The sequence below is a fragment of the Ovis aries genome, chromosome 7 (assembly GCF_016772045.2).
Source record: "Ovis aries strain OAR_USU_Benz2616 breed Rambouillet chromosome 7, ARS-UI_Ramb_v3.0, whole genome shotgun sequence".
Taxonomy (NCBI): domain Eukaryota; kingdom Metazoa; phylum Chordata; class Mammalia; order Artiodactyla; family Bovidae; genus Ovis; species Ovis aries.
In genome coordinates this window covers 27,594,595-27,614,239 of record NC_056060.1, presented here as the reverse complement: position 1 = coordinate 27,614,239, position 19,645 = coordinate 27,594,595, and the positions used below count along the sequence as shown (strand labels likewise).

General features: G+C 43.3%; 1 protein-coding gene and 1 long non-coding RNA gene across 3 annotated transcripts in view; one reads left to right on the top strand and one right to left on the bottom strand.

Moving 5' to 3' along the window:
• FMN1 (formin 1) overlaps positions 1 to 3,422 on the bottom strand; it is a 488,195-nt gene extending 484,773 nt beyond the window's left edge. For both annotated transcript variants that reach the window (XM_060419038.1, XM_042252230.2), the window contains exons 1-2: positions 3,358 to 3,422; positions 2,745 to 2,873 (exon numbers count right to left, since the gene is read on the bottom strand). The gene's annotated coding sequence lies outside the window, so the exon portion shown is untranslated. The remainder of the gene's footprint in view (positions 1 to 2,744; positions 2,874 to 3,357) is intronic.
• A 233-nt stretch (positions 3,423 to 3,655) lies between these two features.
• On the top strand, positions 3,656 to 11,871 carry LOC132660176 (uncharacterized). The gene is made up of 3 exons (XR_009601464.1): positions 3,656 to 3,903; positions 6,042 to 6,157; positions 6,558 to 11,871. It is a non-coding gene; the product is annotated as an uncharacterized LOC132660176 (long non-coding RNA).
• Positions 11,872 to 19,645: the final 7,774 nt, after the last annotated feature.

The following is a 19,645-nucleotide window of genomic DNA, read 5'->3' as shown; positions in this document are numbered from 1 at the left end:
GGCTTGCTTTCATGTTGACAAGGTAAGGAAGTTCCTAGCCTCCTCTCCATCCTTCCACTCTAGTAGTTATATTACAGGGCATACAGACGACTGCTTCGTTAGCACTTCTACACAGACACTAAACACAGGGATGTTTCAATTCCCTCCCATGGGCAGCCTGTTGGTGCAAGCTCATATTTGCTCCGTAAGGATACAATTCCCATGGTTTAGCATCTTTACAAGATCAAGCAAATCAGATTAATGGCTATAACTTCAGCAACCCACAGGTTGGGACCTGCTGAGAATAAAGGTGATTTTTAACACAGTGCCTCTAAAAATAATGCTCCTGTTAAACAAAGTCCCAGCAAGAGGCTATGAGTAATCCCCAAACATAATCTACCAACAGTAGAATCACTGTATAGTATTAAATATCTCTGATAAATTTTCACAATTATATACATCAGGTTTTAATAAGAAAACCATTAAGGGCAAGATCATCTAAAATACCACTGCCTGGGATGACAGGCATGAGTCCAAAGCTTTAACATAAAATGATTTTGAATCAGCACATGGGAGGCAGGAGAGGAGTGTTTCTGAATCCTCTATCAGGGATATTTACCTTCATCACATCAAGCTCTAGTTTGTTCCCATTCTGTCAAACCCTCCTATTTTGGGGACAGCTCTACCAATTTTATGTCTAGAGAGTAAAGAAGCAGATACACCCTCAGACAATCATAGGACCCAGAGGACCCCATCCTCTTAGCCAAGACCTTCATTCTAAACAGTTAAGTCTGTTACCAAGGACTGATGAATCACAGTTCTTCCCTGTGGATTCACTATGGAAATAAGGAGAAGGGGATTATCCTCAGGTTACAGAGCGAGATGGGTGTGAATATAGACACTATGAAGGCACTGAGAAGACAAGGCCTGTGATAGGAAGGAATAAAGCCAAGACAGAAATAAGGGCAGAAATAAAAGAATTCAAAGGTATAAAGAAACAGAAAGCAAGCTAGCAACCAGAAAAGCATTCGAATCTCAGAAGCTGGGGGTAGACCAACTTCCTCACCACAACATTAGAGTCTGGTCCTGGCTCAGTTATATTAGCCACAGTGTTCATTTTTTGCTTACAATTCTTTCTAGCTGGGTTTCCATCCTATACAACAGAAAATACCCTAATGAATATTGATAATATACTCTAAATTTCAAAGTATCCCCAAGAGCAGTTAAGACTGTTAACTTCTCCTTCTACATAAGAAAACTAAACCACAAAGATGTTCATGTTTTCTACATGAACAAAGAAAAACACATTAGAGAATCAAAATACTGTAAAATACAAATTCTTCCATGCTGGCAAGTTAGAATTTCTTTTTTCCCAGGGGCGTTTTTGAAGTAGTTTTGCTTCTTCTGGGCAGAAGCCAATGCACTCACTAGTGATTCTATGAAAAGCGCAATTTACCAAGTCAGTGCACTGAACACCCTGGGGAAAATAAGCAACCTAGGATAGGCCCAGAGGTCCAAAAACCTTCTCTAAAGCTACATCTCTAATGTGTCTTAATAGAGCTTGCCAAGCATCTGCTCAGGTGGGGAGAGAAATATCTGTCCAAACACATGCCACTTCTCTAAGAGTCTTATGAGGAGCCTCAAGAGTGCCATCCCCCACTGGGATCATCTCTGAGACCCAAAAAGGAGGGAGAAAGACAATGGGGTAAAAATGTACTTTTTAGGGACAGAACGCTGGCCTTTATTATCCTTGTTGGTAAGTATTATTAATAAAAGTTACATTCATTCTTCACTCACAATGTGTCAGGAGCTACTGAGCATTTTAACAACATCCCCTATGAAGCAGGTAATATTATCTTCATTTTATAGACAAGAAGCTAAAATTCAAAAGGTTCGTGACTTGCCAAAACCCACTCAACTAGCAAGTGGTTGAATCAGGACATGAACCCATGTGACAGGTCTCTAAGTTTAACCATTATGATGTACTGCCTTCCACTTTTATCCATTGTTTTCCTCCAGTGATGACCCTCTGCTCCTTTGTTCCTGCAGATATCTAAAGGTGTTTAATTCATGGGTCCTAATGCACTATAAACCCAGTTGAGAAAAACAAGACTAATGATTATATATGGCTGACCAAGAAGATCTAGGACTTTCATAATACTTTTAAGGCACTGTCTTCCATAATGAGTTAATCTGATATGCAACCCTTAGCTTTGCTGTCTTTCCTCCTAATGGTTAAGAAGCATGAGAGCCAAGTGATCTTGGGGTTAGCCCTAAGAACAGCTGAGCAATGACTGTTGAAAACCAAAGGTGTGCCCATAACATAAATCTCTCCCCAGGAGCTTTGATCCCCAAGAAGACACGGCACGTGATAGCACATACCCCATATAGAGCCACTGCAGAAGAAAGTCAGATACTAAACTACTTGACCTGGTCCTCCTAAGGGATCTGAGCATTCACCTCTCCATGACTGAAGCCCCCATACTGCACAGGCCTGTATCACTGGTCCACAACTCTGCATTCAGTCCATCAAGAATGTACGAATGCCAATGCCAATGTCAAATTCTCCAGGAGCCAGTAGGCAGTAGTGTGGATGATTAAAACAAAAGGTTTTCTGTGGCAATCTCAACAACCCAAAGGGGGGATAAAGAAACTCCTCCCATTCAACCCTGTTCCCAGCTACTTGCCCTTGAGTTAAAGGAGAACTTGGCTCTGGCCTCAGGTGGGGCAAGGTCATTGTTTATTATTTGGGGGTCAACACTTACATGCCTGAACAGAGTCTGCTTTTGCAGAACTTGAAGAGCTCTGATGGAGGAAGAGAAATGTTGATGGCGGTGGTCGTGGTGCTGTTGATGATGATGATGAGAGAAGAAAATAATGATGGGGAATGCCACCTATAAATATAAGCACAAAGCAGCAGCAGATAGCCTTCTAGTCACTCCCAGTCAAAACCAGGAAGCAACTTCCGTTCCCAAACCAGCCCCACTTCAGTACTCCCCCTCAGAACTAAACACACCCAGCTTCAAAACACAGCGCGGCATCGCTCCCTCCCCCACCCGCCCTTCCACCCTTCCTGTGCCAAGGTGAGAATGAGACTGCGCTGGCGGGTCGAGAGGGCTTGGAGTTAACAGACAGTTCTGTAATGAGGAGCGTTAGGAAGACCCGGGTGGAGGGCCCAACAACGCACTTCGGAACCTCTTAGTTGCGGAGCTGGAAGAACCGACACAGTAGGGGAGAAAGATCAGGGAACCGGGCAAATCAGATTTGACGCCTCTTTCCTAGAGCCCTATAGTCTCAGGAGGCGGAGCAGGCAACCTTTGGTCGGGAAGGAGAAGAGCCGGGGCAGACCGCCAGCAGGACGAACAAGGCTCTCTTTACCTGACCAGGTGCAGCAGCCGTAGCCGCAGCGAGGATGCTGCGCTTGAGTCCGAGGGCTAGAGCCTGAAGCTGCCGCTGCGCCGGCCTCCGTCGAGGCCCCTCCCAGCCCCACCCCCAAACGTGAGGCCCCGCCTCCCTAGCACGCGCTAGCCCGACGGGCTGTTTGGGGGAGGTAAGCTACGGCCTGATCGGCAGGGCTGAAGACCAATGGAAACGCGTAGCGGCTCCTGGGGGGGCGGATAGCAAGGTGGGGTGGAAGGCGACGGCGCCCAATCAGGAGAAGAGCGGCAAGATTATTGGGCAACGCATATCCAGGCTGCTGGGTAGGAGGTGATGGTCTCAAGGCTAGATCTAAGGTAGACCGCAAGGGCAACAGCCAATCCCTGGCCCCGTGCCCCCAGCTTGCCTGCTCTGGGTTGCCTCTCAGGTGCACGCCCTAGACTGATTCGAAGCAATGGGGGGAAGGGCGCGGGTCCATGGCAACCACTGTTTCTGAGATTCCCACGCTTCGGAGACCCCACAAGGCTGTGCTGCTCCAGTGATCAGGTCAGTGGCCGCTGCCCTTGCAACCCTAGCAACCCCAGATCTAAAGTGCTAAAAGAAATCAAAGCAGAACACTCAAGAAATAGAATCTACAGGTAAACACAGCTCTTATGTTAGTTTCCCTCACACTCCCAGTTCCGCATCCAAATTGCTTTTTAGTCAGAATCCATGGCAAGTAAATTACTTTGACCACTTGAAAATAAGAGCTAACCAGGTTTGGGCAAAAATCTGAACAAGGGGACTTGGCAATTGGGGAAAGGAAGGCTGAGTCCGGATGTCAAGAGGCCTCACAATGGAGGGTACCTGCTTGCTGGCGTTTTGTGCTGGAGAATCAGTGTACTTGATGCCAAGATAAATTATTTTTCCCCTAAATAAATGTAATTATTACTAGGATGAATTACTCTAAAACGTTTCATAAGAGGATTTGAAGCCTGAATGATATAGTGATTCTGTCTGTGATTTGGATGGCCTGTCTGTTCCAAGTGGGTGGGCAAGAAGGGGCATTGCCTTTAATCTGCTTCCTAATAAATGCAAAATGTATCATCCTTCCGGGACTTAAAAAGAGCATTCTATCCCGAACAAATTCTGTGCAGATAATATTCTGTTCAAATCATTTAAAAAATATGAAAAAAATTGGAAAGATATTTTGAAGTGATTTTTATACCTCAAATTTTTTTATAGATAATAGTCTACAGATGCTCTGATGTATTCTTACTTATATTATTAGTCAAACACTGATAGGCATATTTTTTAGTTATCTCTTTCATTTTCTAGTTATCTCTTTCAATCCGTACATCTGTCTTATGTAAATTCCACCTTTTAGGTAAGAACACCAAGGCCAAGGTCAAGTAACTGTCCCAGGATCTTATAATGATTTAGGAATTGAGTCAATACTTCTTTTTAAAGCCCATGATTATCATTTAGAAGAGCAGAAAATGTTAACACCACTCATTACTTAAAAACTTTTTTAAAAACCTGAAAAACTACCTCAAAGTGAAGTCACTCAGTCATGTCCGACTCTTTGCGACCCCATGGACTATAGCCTACAAGGTTCCACCATCCATGGGATTTTCCAGGCAAGAGTACTGGAATGGGGTGCCATTTCCTTCTCCAGGAGATCTTCCTGACCCAGGGATTGAACCTGGATCTCTCACATGGTAGGCATTGTAGGTAGACGCTTTTACCATCTGAGCCACCAGGGGAGATCTGAAAAACTATCTTAGAGGGAGCCAATTCTCACACTTTTTGAAACTGCGTTCAGAAGCACTTCCAAGAGTGAAGCATCACCTCTGAAATGTGTTAGGAGCAGTTGCAAGTTAGCTTTGCTCATAGAACACAAATGGATTTGATACTGATGGAGAGGGAGTAAATTTCTCCAGGGCTTGAACCTAACTAGATTTTAACTGAAGTAGGAATCGTTTAAAGTAAACCAACATGATAATAACATGGCCATAGGAGCTTAGTCTTGGAAAGAAAAAAAGAGGCTATAACCCAAAGTCTTTTTCCAGCGTTGTTTCAAAAGCTTCCTGGAGAGATTAATAAATCCTATTCTAACTTTTAGTCAAACTCAGAAATACGTAAATTGCTCTAAACTTGGGAGGGAGGGGTGTGTAGGAAGTGACCTAAAGAGAAAGAAAAATATTTTTTTCAAAAAGTTTATTTATAAAGACAAAATATAAATAAGTTAAAGGTTGTAGAAAATAGAAAGGTGCACACTAATTAACAGGTTAGTAATATAGACATTTAGGGTTGTATGTGCTCCTCGTTTAATAAGCAATTACTAGGAGATCCAACCAGTCCATCCTAAAGGAGATCAGTCCTGGGTGTTCATTAGAAGGACTGATGTTGAAGCTGGAACTCCAGTACTTTGGCCACCTGATGTGAAGAGCTGACTCATTTGAAAAGACACTGATGCTGGGAAGGAATGAGGGCAAGAGGAGAAGGGGACGACAGAGGCTGAGATGGTTGGATGGCATCACCGACTCAGTGGACATGGGCTTGGGTGGACTGCGGGTATTGGTGTTGGACAGAGAGGCCTGGTGTGCCACAGTTCATGGGGTCGCAAAGAGTTGGACGTGACGGAGCGACTGAACTGAATAAATGTTAGTGGCTGTACTAGACTCTGAAAATGTCCATTTCAGTAAAACCAATTTCATGACCTCGATGAAGCACAGCTGAGTTGAGGACACAGTCTGGATCAGGCTTGAAGAGATCACTTTGTAAACACCATTGCCAGTCTTCACAGCCACCTAGCAAGGTGAGTATTATCCTCATTCCAAAGATAAGAAAGTGAGATCAGAGAGAACGATAACTCACTTGAGGTTACACAGTTCAAAAAGTCTTCATTCCAAATCCTTCATACCCAGAGGCCCATATTTTACAATACACCATTCTGCCTCCCTAAGGGAAGAAGCTATTTCTAATAAGCCCCAAAGAAATGCACTCTTTCTGAAATATGAGGTATGTATTTTAAAATACTGAATTTGGTCAGTTTAATCAAAGTACTCCACTTTCTAAAGGGAAGCAAGAAAATACGAAAGATGGTTCCTGCCTATTTGGGCTTCATGTAATGTTTACATGTCTTTTTTTAAAGCCCTGAATGAAAGGTTTTCATCTAACTCCCTATCTGTTCCAAAACTCTCTTTATTACCTCCTAGTTCACTTCTAGTGAAATGAGATAATGACATTCACTCCAATCAACGTGTCATCAGGTCAGCCTCACCTCGAAGTTTATTGGAAATGCCACCCCAGACCTACTGAATTGGAAGCTACAGTGTCATAAAATATCCCAGGTGATTCCTACGCATTCAAGTACTATTTGTGTAAAGTGTATTTAATAACTCAAGCAGCTTAATGCCCAAAGATGACTACTCCTGACCTTGGACTGGGGAGGGAACATCTGCAATGTACCTGTTCAATCATGCTTCCACCATAACCTGTAACAGCAAGAAACGTTACTAGTGCTCACTGATCATTAACTTCTCTCAAAAGATTAAACCATCCCTTTCTTACAAGAAAGATGGGTGGATCTTCAGATGGATCCTCCATATACCTGATGCTTCTCAGTCTTATTGTGACCTGCTATGTCAATGAAACCCACTGATGTCAGCTCAACCACTAGGTGCTTCCATTCAGAGAATGAAATAAGCAATTCCTTCCTCCATTATGCTTCAGCTTACAAGCCACTTCCTCCCTGAAGCCTTCCTTCCTTCCCTGTCGGAGTTCATGTCCAGCTCTATGCTTTCGTAGCACGTTGTTTGCGCTTCTCTTATCCCCTTGTCCCTCATAGAGGGCTGCAGACATATTAATATTTGTTCCCTTCTGTGGGTTCAAAGAAACTTGATGGAGAGGATTGGCAGTGGTTTACCTCTTTATCCCCATGTGTTAGTCGCTCAGTCATTTCCAACTCTTTGTGACCCCATGAACTGTAGCCTGCCAGACTTCTCTGTCCATGGAATTTTCCAGGCAAGAATACTAGAGTGGGTAGCCATTCCTTCTCCAGGAGATCTTGCTGACCCAGGTCTCAAACTCAAGTCTCCTGCATTGCAGGCAGGCTCTTTACTGTCTGAGCCACCAGGGAAATCCTTTATCACCATAATGCCTTGCATAAAATAAGTGATCCACTATATTTAATTGCATCTCTTTCCCTGAGGTAAGTGACTTCAGTGTCAAAGAAAAATCAGAAGTATTTGAAAAAGAAGCAGAGAAGCCAGGTACAGAGGAAAGGACACAGACATTTTGGTGGCTCCCTTCAGAGGGATGCCACTCCAGACAGGGAACAAAGAGAGAAGATGTGGCAGGTGACATCATCTGTGGCTCAAGAGTCCCACATCTCACCTTCCCATTAGGTGACCAGGCAGAAGCAAGGAGTGTCTTGTACTGAAGAACTGATGTCAGCAAACAGGCTTCTGTGGATCTCCTCTGTGGATGCCAAGGGGAGACCAGCTGGAGTGAACGTGGGGACTGGACACTGCAAGTGCATTCTGGAAAATGTGACAGGAACACGGATAGGAAGAGCCCCCCAGTGAGCATTCCCAGGGGAATGGATTTGCCCTTCAACAGGACTGTGCTCTGACAGGATACAGCAGCATCACATCATTCTAGAAAGGGTTTACACTTTCAGTCCACAGTGTGGCCCAAACCTCCCTAATCAGTCTGAATCTCAGTGTCCTCCCCCGTCCCAGACAGGGGGTGACACAATTATCTGAGAATGCCAACCATCGGACCATTGCTTTTAATGTTGCTCTTTGTCCTGACTGAGCTGAATTTCTACATGCCACATCCTCCAGGATAGATTTTCTGTTTATTTCAACCCCGAGAAAAGCTGTCGATGGGAAACATTAAACCAATGATCACATCCCTCTGAAATGTAGGACACAGGGAGCAAGCCTAATCTCCAAGATGTTTCCACCTCATTTGCCCTCGGCTGTGTAATCGGCTTTTCATCTGAACACCGGATAAATGCATCTTGCCTGCTGCCACATTCATCCTAATACAGATGCTATTCTGTCAATTGATAACTGCTCATCACCCCCAAATTTCCTGAAAATACTCCATGGTGCTAAGATGCCAGTCTCTGTAGCACATCCAGGGATCTCAGACACAGAAAAACAAGGCTTCGTGCTGCAACTTTGTCTCGTAATATGGATTCACAGTCTGAGAAAACATCAATCAGCCATGGAAAAGCCAGAACTTAAATAATAGTGATGTTATATTTATACCCCCATTCAGACCACTGGAATCATGGCTGTTTAGACTGAGGGGGCTCCATCCCTTCTGAGGCATCCTCCATATTTATTTATTCTCCAACTCGTTCCGAAAAGGACTGGAAATGACAAATAATCCTTGGAATGTTGCCATGTATAGGTGAGCATGTGTGGAGGCTGGTAAAATATTAACAGGCTGGAAAGATTTTTTTTGTCTTAACTTGCCTGCCAGAAGTATTAAAAATATCTCAAATGCCACCTGAAATGCCATATGGAGAAATTACTCTCACTAAGCTACAACCATTATTGCATTTATGCTGTCAGCTTGTAGGAAGAACGTAGGAACTTGAGTCTCAAACTGAAACCATTAACTCTCTCATATTAATTCCCTGGAAAAGATAAGGTTTGACTCAACAGGAAAAGTCATAATAACTCTAGTTGTTGTTGTTGTTTGTTTGTTTTGTTTTTTTAAATCAAGGGGAGTGGATGGAGTGATGTGTGATGGTTTCATGCTGAGGGATATATCCTCAGACACTAGAGTAGAGCTTGCACTCAGTCAAACCCCACTGTCTCATTGCTAGCTGGCAAGACTCACTTCGCACACAGTTTTGTCCAAGGTCATCTGCTGAGTCACGGGAGCGACCAGGCTGCACCTCTGAGGGCAGGAAAGATGTAGCAGCAGGAGCCCGAAGCCTCTGCTCTGTGGCCAATAACTCAGAGGCGATGGGCAGGGAGGACCTTCTCCAGCTGGGGAAGAATTTCAGACAATGCAGCATAATCCTGTTCCACGGCTCAGGCTAGCCTAGAACAGTAGTAGTCAGAGGAATCAGTGCCAAAGGCAGCAGGCTCTGCAGAGAACAGCTGTAGCCTCAAAGGAAAGGAAAAGCTTTTTAAAAATGATTGTCTTTTTATTATAAAAGTATCCCATGATTGTTGAAATTTGAAAAATTCAAGAAAGCACAAAGGAGAAAATTAAAGTGGATTTTAATCTCATTTGTTTATTTAATCCACAAGTATTTCTTGAGCCCCTCCTAAATACCAGGTCCTTTTCTAAGCACCAAGAATGGAAAGGTGAACACAAACCTGCTCTCTTTGAGCTTTCAGTTGACCAGGGGAGACAGATGAACAATATAACCACGAAAAGGAGAGAATCAAGACTTACTAGGCTAAGCAGCACACAGAAAGGAAGCTAGTCCCTAAAAATAGAGTATAAGGGAGTCTGTCCAGTCTTAGGGGCTCCAGGGAGAGGAGTGGTGGTCTGAGAAGGCTTCCTGGGGAGGTGACTCTTAAACTGAGGTCTGTAGGATGAGCAAGAAATGATTGATGAAAACGTGGATGAAGAACCACCCAGGCGGAAAGAGGAACATGCAGCAGGGAACATGATGTGTGTTGCAGAGCTGAGAGAAGCCAGTGTGGATAGATTCAGAGCTGGAAGGAAAGAGGGGACGTGAGCCTGGAGAGGCAGACAGGGTCAGACTCCACAGGGCACTGTTGGCTGGCATCTAGGTCCTTCAAGTATTTTATGTATGTATATATACATGTGTGTATACGTATATATACACATGTATGTGTGTAGACATTATATATATATACACATACATGCATATATATACACAGGGACTTCCTAGGTGGCCCAGTAGGTAAAGAATCTGCCTGCAATGCAGGAGACTCAAGAGACACAGATTTGATCCCTGAGTCCGGAAGTTCCCCTGAAGGAGGGTATGGCAACCCACTCCTGTATTCTTGCCTGGAGAATCCCATGGACAGAGGAACTTAACAGGCTACAGTCCAAAGGATTACAAAGAGTTGGATCCAACTGAAGTGCCTGAGCATGCTCACACGCATACATATACACAACATTTGTTTATATAATGTGTGTACATATATGTATTTGTATAGTTTAATCATCACCGTCAAACTGCCAAACTTCTTTCCAGAACATGTGTACCAGTTTATTCTCTTGCACTGAGTTGGAAGCCAGCGTGAGGGACTCCGCCCATGGCAAAGGTCGTGAGGAAGGAAGCTTGGCATACGCAAAGGCGTGATCAAGCCTCAGGAAACCCCCTGTTCCCGAGCATCTACCCCCAAAACCAGAGTACTTTACGGGGAGCTCTCCCCCATAACCATTTCTCTCAGAGAAGGAGTTAACTTGCAGCTCCAGTTAATAAAGATTCCTGGGCATGATAAGAGTGTTTCAGCTTACGAACTCTGAAGGTTCTCTGGCCTGCCTGATCAGGCTCCATCCGGCCACATGTGATTGTTTGCAGCCTCCCAACTGTGAGAGGCACGGGATGTTTTAAAACTTTCTAGGTACAGACTCTTTTGAGAAGTTAGAAGATCATCAGTATAGTATTAGTGGGTTGATTAGGAATTATATTGGTGAAGGGTTTTTTCATTTGTCCTGCCAATAGTTGCTGCTAATTCCCTACCCTGGGTGTGACAAGGATGTCTCGGGTCGAACCTCTCTGCTGACAGACTAGCTTGTGTGACAACCCCTCAATCATAAACAGCACAGAGAGTTTGGAGTATTAGCGTAGGGCTTTTTTCATTGATGAGTCAATGATTGCCATCAGCCCTCCATATCCCTAGGCACCTGGGAATATATTAATCAATGTATTTGGAATATAGGAAAGGAAATATAGTAGCTTTTGATGTTAGCAATACTAGACTTTTTGAGTTAATGACTTTTCTCTTTTATTATAGACCACTGTACTTTGTTATAAATCACTGTGTCCTTGCTATGCAAAAATGTAACTTTATCACTATCTTAAAATAGATCTTAAGGGGAACATTGGTGAAGGGTTTACTCTTGTTGAGCCAATATTTGCTGCTAAATCTCCATATTCCTGCCCTTATAATGAATATAACTAGCATATAGGAGAAATAAGTATTAACCTTTAAGATTAATCATGTTAAACCTTAGGTTAAGTAAATTCCTTTCTTGATTGTAAATCACTACACCCTCACCCTATAGGAATGCAACTTTATTTGGAGGGTGGCGCCTGATTTAAGAAAAAATCACCCCTGGAAAGATAAGTTTTCTGGTTAACTGACCAGTATCAGAAAGGGCCATAAAATGTCAGCAGACCTCATGGCTAAAAGATGATGAAACTCATAAGACCTTTGTATAATTTATATGAAGCACCTGATCGTGACAAGGGTCAGGTCTGCTGACCCCCGCGTGACTCTGTATTCATCCCTATGTATAACAAAAAGGTACATAAACAAACCTGAAAAATAAAGAAATCGGATCAGTTTCTGGAAAGACTGATTCCCCCGTGTCGTTTGTTTCTTGCTCTCCGCTTTCCTGGCTGAATTACCATCTGAAATGTGGGTACTCACCAAGCCTGCTAATTCTGCCTGGGCATCTGAGATCAGACCGGGGAGGCCTCAGTGCCTCCTCTCCTTTGGGAGAATGGAAAGATGCCTGTGGCCTATGTAGGTGGTGATTGGTATTCCATGTAAACCAGTTATTCAGCCTCTTTCCTCCACTAATTCTCCTACTACACGATCTGTTTCTAATCTCCCTCTATATCTGTAATTAAATAAGTTTTTTCCAGGATGCCGACTCTGTCCCCACCTTCGAATCACTCTGGATCCACCAGCACTGTATATGTATCAGTTTCACTTCATCTTCAGTTCAGTTCAGTTCAGTCGCTCAGTCGTGGCCGACTCTTTGCGACCCCATGAATCGCAGCATGCCAGGCCTCCCTGTCCATCACCATCTCCTGGAGTTCACTCAGACTCACGTACATCGAGTCCGTGATGCCATCTAGCCATCTCATCCTCGGTCGTCCCCTTCTCCTCCTGCCCCCAATCCCTCCCAGCATCAGAGTCTTTTCCAATGAGTCAACTCTTCGCATGAGGTGGCCAAAGTACTGGAGCTTCAGCCTCAGCATCATTCCTTCCAAAGAAATCCCAGGGCTGATCTCCTTCAGAATGGACTGGTTGGATCTCCTTGTAGTCCAAGGGACTCTCAAGAGTCTTCTCCAACACCACAGTTCAAAAGCATCAATTCTTCGGCGCTCAGCTTTCTTCACAGTCCAGCTCTCACATCCATATATGACCACAGGAAAAACCATAGCCTTAACTAGATGGACCTTAGTTGGCAAAGTAATGTCTCTGCTTTTGAATATACTATCTAGGTTGGTCATAACTTTTCTTCCAAGGAGTAAGCGTCTTTTAATTTCATGGCTGCAGTCACCATCTGTAGTGATTTTGGAGCCCCCCCAAATAAAGTCTGACACTGTTTCCACTGTTTCCCCATCTATTTCCCATGAAGTGATGGGACCAGATGCCATGATCTTAGTTTTCTAAATGTTGAGCTTTAAGCCAACTTTTTCGCTCTCCTCTTTCACTTTCATCAAGAGGCTTTTTAGCTCCTCTTCACTTTCTGCCATAAGGGTGGTGTCATCTGCATATCTGAGGTTATTGATATTTCTCCCGGCAATCTTGATTCCAGCTTGTGTTTCTTCCAGTCCAGCGTTTCTCATGATGTACTTTGCATAGAAGTTAAATAAGCAGGGTGACAATATACAGCCTTGATGTACTCCTTTTCCTATTTGGAACCAGTCTGTTGTTCCATGTCCAGTTCTAACTGTTGCTTCCTGACCTGCATACAGATTTCTCAAGAGGCAGGTCAGGTGGTCTGGTATTCCCATCTCTTTCAGAATTTTCCACAGTTTACTGTGATCCACACAGTCAAAGGCTTAGGCATAGTCAATAAAGCAGAAATAGATGTTTTTCTGGAACTCTCTTGCTTTTTCCATGATCCAGCGGATGTTGGCAATTTGATCTGTGGTTCCTCTGCCTTTTCTAAAACCAGCTTGAACATCAGGGAGTTCACGGTTCATGTATTGCTGAAGCCTGGCTTGGAGAATTTTGAGCATTCCTTTACTAGCATGTGAGATGAGTGCAATTGTGAGGTAGTTTGAGCATTCTTTGCATTGCCTTTCTTTGGAATTGAAATGAAAACTGACCTTTCCCAGTCCTGTGGCCACTGCTGAGTTTTCCAAATTTGCTGGCATATCGAGTGCAGCACTTTCACAGCATCGTCTTTCAGGATTTGAAACAGCTCAACTGGAATTCCATCACCTCCACTAGCTTTGTTCATAGTGATGCTTTCTAAGGCCCACTTGACTTCACATTCCAAAATGTCTGGCTCTAGATTAGTGATCACATCATCATGATTATCTTCAACAACATTAATTATCTTTCTTTTAATCTTCAACATTTGGTAAGCAAACCATGTATCATTGAAGTTTTCCTTTAACAGTGAACAAATATTGCCTGTTGTATTTTTCATTTGCCTCTCACCGAGCAAGACTTTCCTGTCCGTGATATAAGTACGCTATTGTCAATGTCAGTCAAAGGCAGCAGGAATAGCCCCTCTGTTGAAGATATTGCTTGCAAAGCTTCAGCCTGGGTACCTAATGGACCCTCATCACTCATCCTTGAGCTAAGGAATTGAAAGGTGAAAGCAATCCATCAAATTAGTGTTAACCATCAGTCTTAGCACAAATGAGGGCAGGAGATTAATTTCCTCCTGGCCAATCACATAGGACAGCCCTGAGAGTAAAAGGGGAGTGAGCTGCAACCTGTTGAGAGAAGGAAGAGGCAGGTCTGGGCTTGATGGGGAAATGAGCCAATCTGAAGGAGGTAAAGGAATAGTGGGAATAAAGGGCCCCCTGAGGAGGCTGCACACGAAGGAGAAACGGATGGCTGGCAGGTGAGAGGAGCTGCAGGGAGAAGCGATTTGTACCCAAGTTTGACAGCTTCGTGGTCCTGCCCAGGGAGCACTGCGTTCATGAAAGTGCACTAGGTGTGAGACTGCCTCCCTTCTGTCCTTCAGTCCCTTCTGCACAAACTGAGGGTGTGTGAGGGCTGCAGGGGCTTACCCATAAATTGTATGTAGTATATGTGGCATCTTCTGGGACTGACATCACACCACATGGCTGACAAAAGCCACACCTGTGGGAGAGACCTAGCGAGGAGTGGGGGTGGGGCAGGACAGCTTACCTAGTGTCACACACCTGGGTCACCAAAATCTTGCCAGCCATGGTCAGGAAGCACTTAGTCCAGAGAACAACACTGGAAGGGTTGTATAACTTGAGAACTTTATGAAACAAGGAGAGAAATTGAATTCTACATTTATCTTACTGTATAATCTATATGTCGCAAACTACAAATACAATGAAATGTATTTCGTATATACGTTTCCACTTTCAGCTGATGAAAGAGGCTGGGAAAAGGGAGGCTAGTGTTCTCTCTTATGGATGCACTGGATTCCTCTCCTCTTGTCTAGTTTGTGTTCTTGGGTCTCAGTTCCATTTTTTAATGGCAAATCCAAGTACAGCTTCATGGGCGTGTGACCTGCATAGTCATACAGGGCCCCAGCGAGGAAGGCTCACACTCTGTATAGTGCTCTGCTGCCTCTCTTGCTATTTTGGGTAATTTTTGGAAAAGGGACCTTGCATTTTCACTTTGCACAGAGTCCCGTAAATGTTGTAGCTGATCCTAGTCATATCCTGTTCCCAAGGCTCTTGTTTCCAAAACTGACACATTTTATTTATTCTTTAACTTTTTATTTTATTTTGGAGTATGGTTGATTTGGGCCTCCCTGGTGGCTCAGATGGGAAAGAATCTGCCTGCAATGCAGGGGGCCGGTTTGGATCCCTGGGTAGGGAAGTTCCCCTGGAGGAGGGCATGGCAACACACTCCAGTATTCTCTCCTGGAGAATTCCATGGACAGAGGAGCCTGGTGGGCTACAGCCCATAGATGTCCCAAAGAGTCAGACAGGACTGAGAGACCAACACTTTCACTTTCATAGTTGACTACCAATGTTGTGATAGTTCCAGGTGGACAGCAGTGATCAAAGCTAACACACTCCAGAGGATTCAGTTTAATTGTGTGGTTACAGGATGTGTTTGGAATGAGAAACCAGGGTTTAAGTCTTGGTTTCGTCACTTCCTAACAGGGTAATTTTGGAGATCCAAGACCTTGGTAAACCTCAGTTTTCTTATCTGTGCTTTCCTCATAACATGACTTTTCTGTTTTGTTTTGTTTTTTTAATTAAAATGTGACAAAGCACTTAGTACTCTGCTCAGCACAATGTGTGAATATCAGAATTATACACATTTAACTTTAATTCTGTGTGTCTATTTTGCTATTATAAGACGACTTTGCTTCCTTCCAATATGGTTAGCAAACTATTTGCCCCTAATTGCCAAAGTAACAGCTTATCTGATGGTGTGTGTTTCCTCTCTCCATCCCCATCTGTCTCAGTGCTCTGCGCACCTTGTTACCTAAGCAAGTTGTTGCTGGGTTTTTCCACATTTGGCATTTTGCATTCTTTTTGTGGCCATGGCAGGGTTGTTTTTATTCTCTACTTTAGGCTGAAAGCCTAACTCCCAGATTTGAATCTAGGCAAAAAATGGATTCGGAGCCCCCAAGTCACTCCCCAGCATCATCCACCTCACCCCCATCCCTGTGTTACACCTGTGTTACATGACAGTTCTTGTGTAACACCACCCAGCTTCGGTTCTACCCACAGTGATGTAGCTTTTTAGGAACCAGAATGCACATTCACAACCTTCCAGATCCCTCTCTTCTGGATTTGCTTCATCTCAGATAACATAATTCGTTCACTGACAGATATCATTCCTACTTATTTTGGATTTTTGGCTGGGTTTCACAATGGACCTTCTTCCAGATAAGCCGTTCAGATTAATTTTTCTCATTTAACACAGAAGCATCTAATGCCTGGACACTGGAGTCACGTGAGATGTGAGCCTGCTCCCAGCCAGGAAGAAGAGAATGCTAATGATTGAGCTGGAACTTAGATTCCCTGTGGAAAAGGGAAAAGACGAATAAGAGCAAGGACCACCTAATGAGGATCTGATGCTTTCTTCTATCCACACTTCCTACGAAGGCCTGCCACCTCTAAACCAGCAGGTGGTTCAGCTTTCTACTACAACAGAAACTATGCAGGTCAGGAAGCAACAGTTAGAACTGGTCATGGAACAACAGACTGGTTCCAAATTGGGAAAGGAGTACTTCAAGGCTGTATATTATCACGCTGCTTATTTAACTTCTATGCTGAGTACATCATGAGAAACGCTGGGCTGGAAGAAGCTCAAGCTGGAATCAAGATTGCTGGGAGAAATATCAATAACCTCAGATATACAGATGATACCACCCTTATGGCAGAAAGTGAAGACGAACTAAAGAGCCTCTTTGATGAAAGTTAAAGAGGAGAGTGAAAAAGTTGGCTTAAAACTCAACATTCAGGAAACTAAGATCATGGCATCTGGTCCCATCACTTCATAGCAAATATATGGGGAAACAGTGAAAACAGTTAAGAGACTTTATTTTTTTTTACTCCAAAATCACTGCAGATGGTGACTGCAGCCATGAAATTAAAAGAGACTTGCTCCTTGGAAGAAAAGTTATGACCAACCTGCTGCTGCTGCTGCTGCTGCTGCTGCTAAGTCGCTTCAGTCATGTCCGACTCTGTGCGACCCCATAGACGGCAGCCCACAAGGCTCCCCCGTCCCTGGGATTCTCTAGGCAAGAACACTGGAGTGGGTTGCCATTTCCTTCTCCAATGCATGAAAGTGAAAAGTGAAAGGGAAGTCGCTCAGTCGTGTCCGACTAGTAGTGACCCCATGGACTGCAGCCTACCAGGCTCCTCCATCCATGGGATTTTCCAGGCAAGAGTACTGGAGTGGGGTGCCATTGCCTTCTCCAATCTAGACAGCCTATTAAAAAGCAGAGACGTTACTTTGCCAACAAAGGTCTGTCTAGTTAAAGCTATGGTTTTTCCAGTAGTCATGTATGGATGTGAGATTTGGACTATGAAGAAAGCTGAGTGCTGAAGAATTGATGCTTTTGAACTGTTGTGTTGGAGAAGAGTCTTGAGAGTCCCTTGGACAGCAAGGAGATCCAACCAGTCCATCCTAAAGGAAATCAGTCCTGAATATTCATTGGAAAGACTGATGATGAAGCTGAAACTCCAATACTTTGGCCACGTGATGTGAAGAACTGACTCATTAGAAAACACCCTGATGCTGGGAAAGATTGAAGGTGGGAGGAGAAGGGAATGACAGAGGATGAGATGGTTGGATGGCATCACTGACTCAACAAACATGAGTTTGAGCAGGCTCCAGGAGTTGGTGATGGACAGGGAAGCCTTACATGCTGCAGTCCATGGAGTCATAAAAAGTGGGACATGACTGAGTGACTGAACTGACAGCAAAAGAAAAATGTGTTTGTTACTGTGATGCTGGTATGCCAGCTGTTTTGCTAAATGTGGTCATTAACAAAAATACAATTCTTTGTGTGTTATAAACTCTTTTTTTTTTTTTTTTTTTAATTGAAGTATAGTTGATTTGGTGGCTCAGACAGTAAAGAATCTGTCTGCAATGCAGGAGACCCAGGTTCAGTCCCTGGGTTGAGAAGATCACCTGGAGAAGGGAAAGGCAAACCACTCCAATATTCTTCCCTGGAGAATTCCATGGACTGTGGAACCTGGCAGGCTACAGTCCTTGGGGTCACATGACTGAGCAACTAACACTTTCACTTTCATAGCTGATTTACAGTGTTGTGTTAGTTTCAGGTATACAGCAAGTGACTCAGTTATATATATTTCAGATTATTTTCCACTATAGGTTACTGTAAGACGTTGAATATAGATCCTTGTTATACAATAAATCCTTGTGAAATGAAAGTTGCTTAGTCGTGTCCTGCTCTTTGTGACCCCATGGACTATATACAGTCCATGGAATTCTCCAGGCCAGAATACTGGAGTGGGTAGCCTTTCTCTTCTCCAAGGGGTCTTCCCAACTCAGGGATTGAACTCAGGTCTCCCACATTGCAGGTGGATTTTTAGCAGCTGAGCTATCAGCCTATATATTTTATGTATAGTAATCTGTTGATACCATACTCTGAATTTATCCTCCCCTCCTTCTTTATCCTCCCCACCTTCCCCCTTTGGTACCCATAAGTTTGTTTCAAACTGTTTGTTTTCAACAAACTGTGAGTCTGTTTCTATTTTGTAGATTAATTTATTTGTATAATTTTTTTGATTCCACATATAAGTGATATTATGTAATATTTGTCTCTCTGTCTGCCTTACTTCGCTTAGCATGATATTCTCTAAGTCCATCAGTGTTGCTACAAATGACAATATTATATTATTCTATGGCTAATATTTTATTGTATATATATAATATATATAATTTTGTTTTACTCTAAGGATACTAAATTCATAAATCTATTTCATGTTTGAAGTGATAGCCAAAAATCCACCTGATCGAAGGCACATGCTTCACAATTCTGGCCACTAAGCTACACCCTGAGTTAGGATGAAAATAATGCAGCTTTCAGGCTTTAAAATGCCTACATTTAAATTGCCAAAAGAGTCATGAGGTTGTCTGCGCAGGACAGCATTCTCCATCACTTACAGAGTTATATTTGGCATGTCAAGAAGAGAGAACATAATCCCACAGCAGCAGCCATTTAAAATAGAAGAAGACAGGCACCAGGATTCATGCAGAATACTTTAAATATTCCCATTGAGCAAAATGATTTAACTGATTTTTGTGCAAGGGGAATGCTCCTATATGCATCCTCTGAAAAATGAAAGATCCTAAGTAATGTCTCCCATGTGGGATATCTTGAAAAATATTTTGGTTTCAATGATTTACACACCAGTCATTGATAATTTAGCAGGTCTGTTTAGTGACAGATTTTATTTTCTTGGGCTCCAAAATCACTGTGAATGGGGACTGCCGCCATGAAATTAAAAGACACTTGCTCCTTAGAAAACTATGAAAAGTCTGGGTAGCTAGCATAATGCAAAGCGGAAACATCACTTTGACAACAAAGGTCTGTATAGTGAAAGCTATAGTTTTTCCAGTAGTCACGTGCAGATGTGACAGTTGGACCATAAAGAGAGCTGAGCACTGAAGAACTGATACTTTTGAATTTATATATATATATATATATCACATTTGCTTGAACCAATCAACTCTGGAGT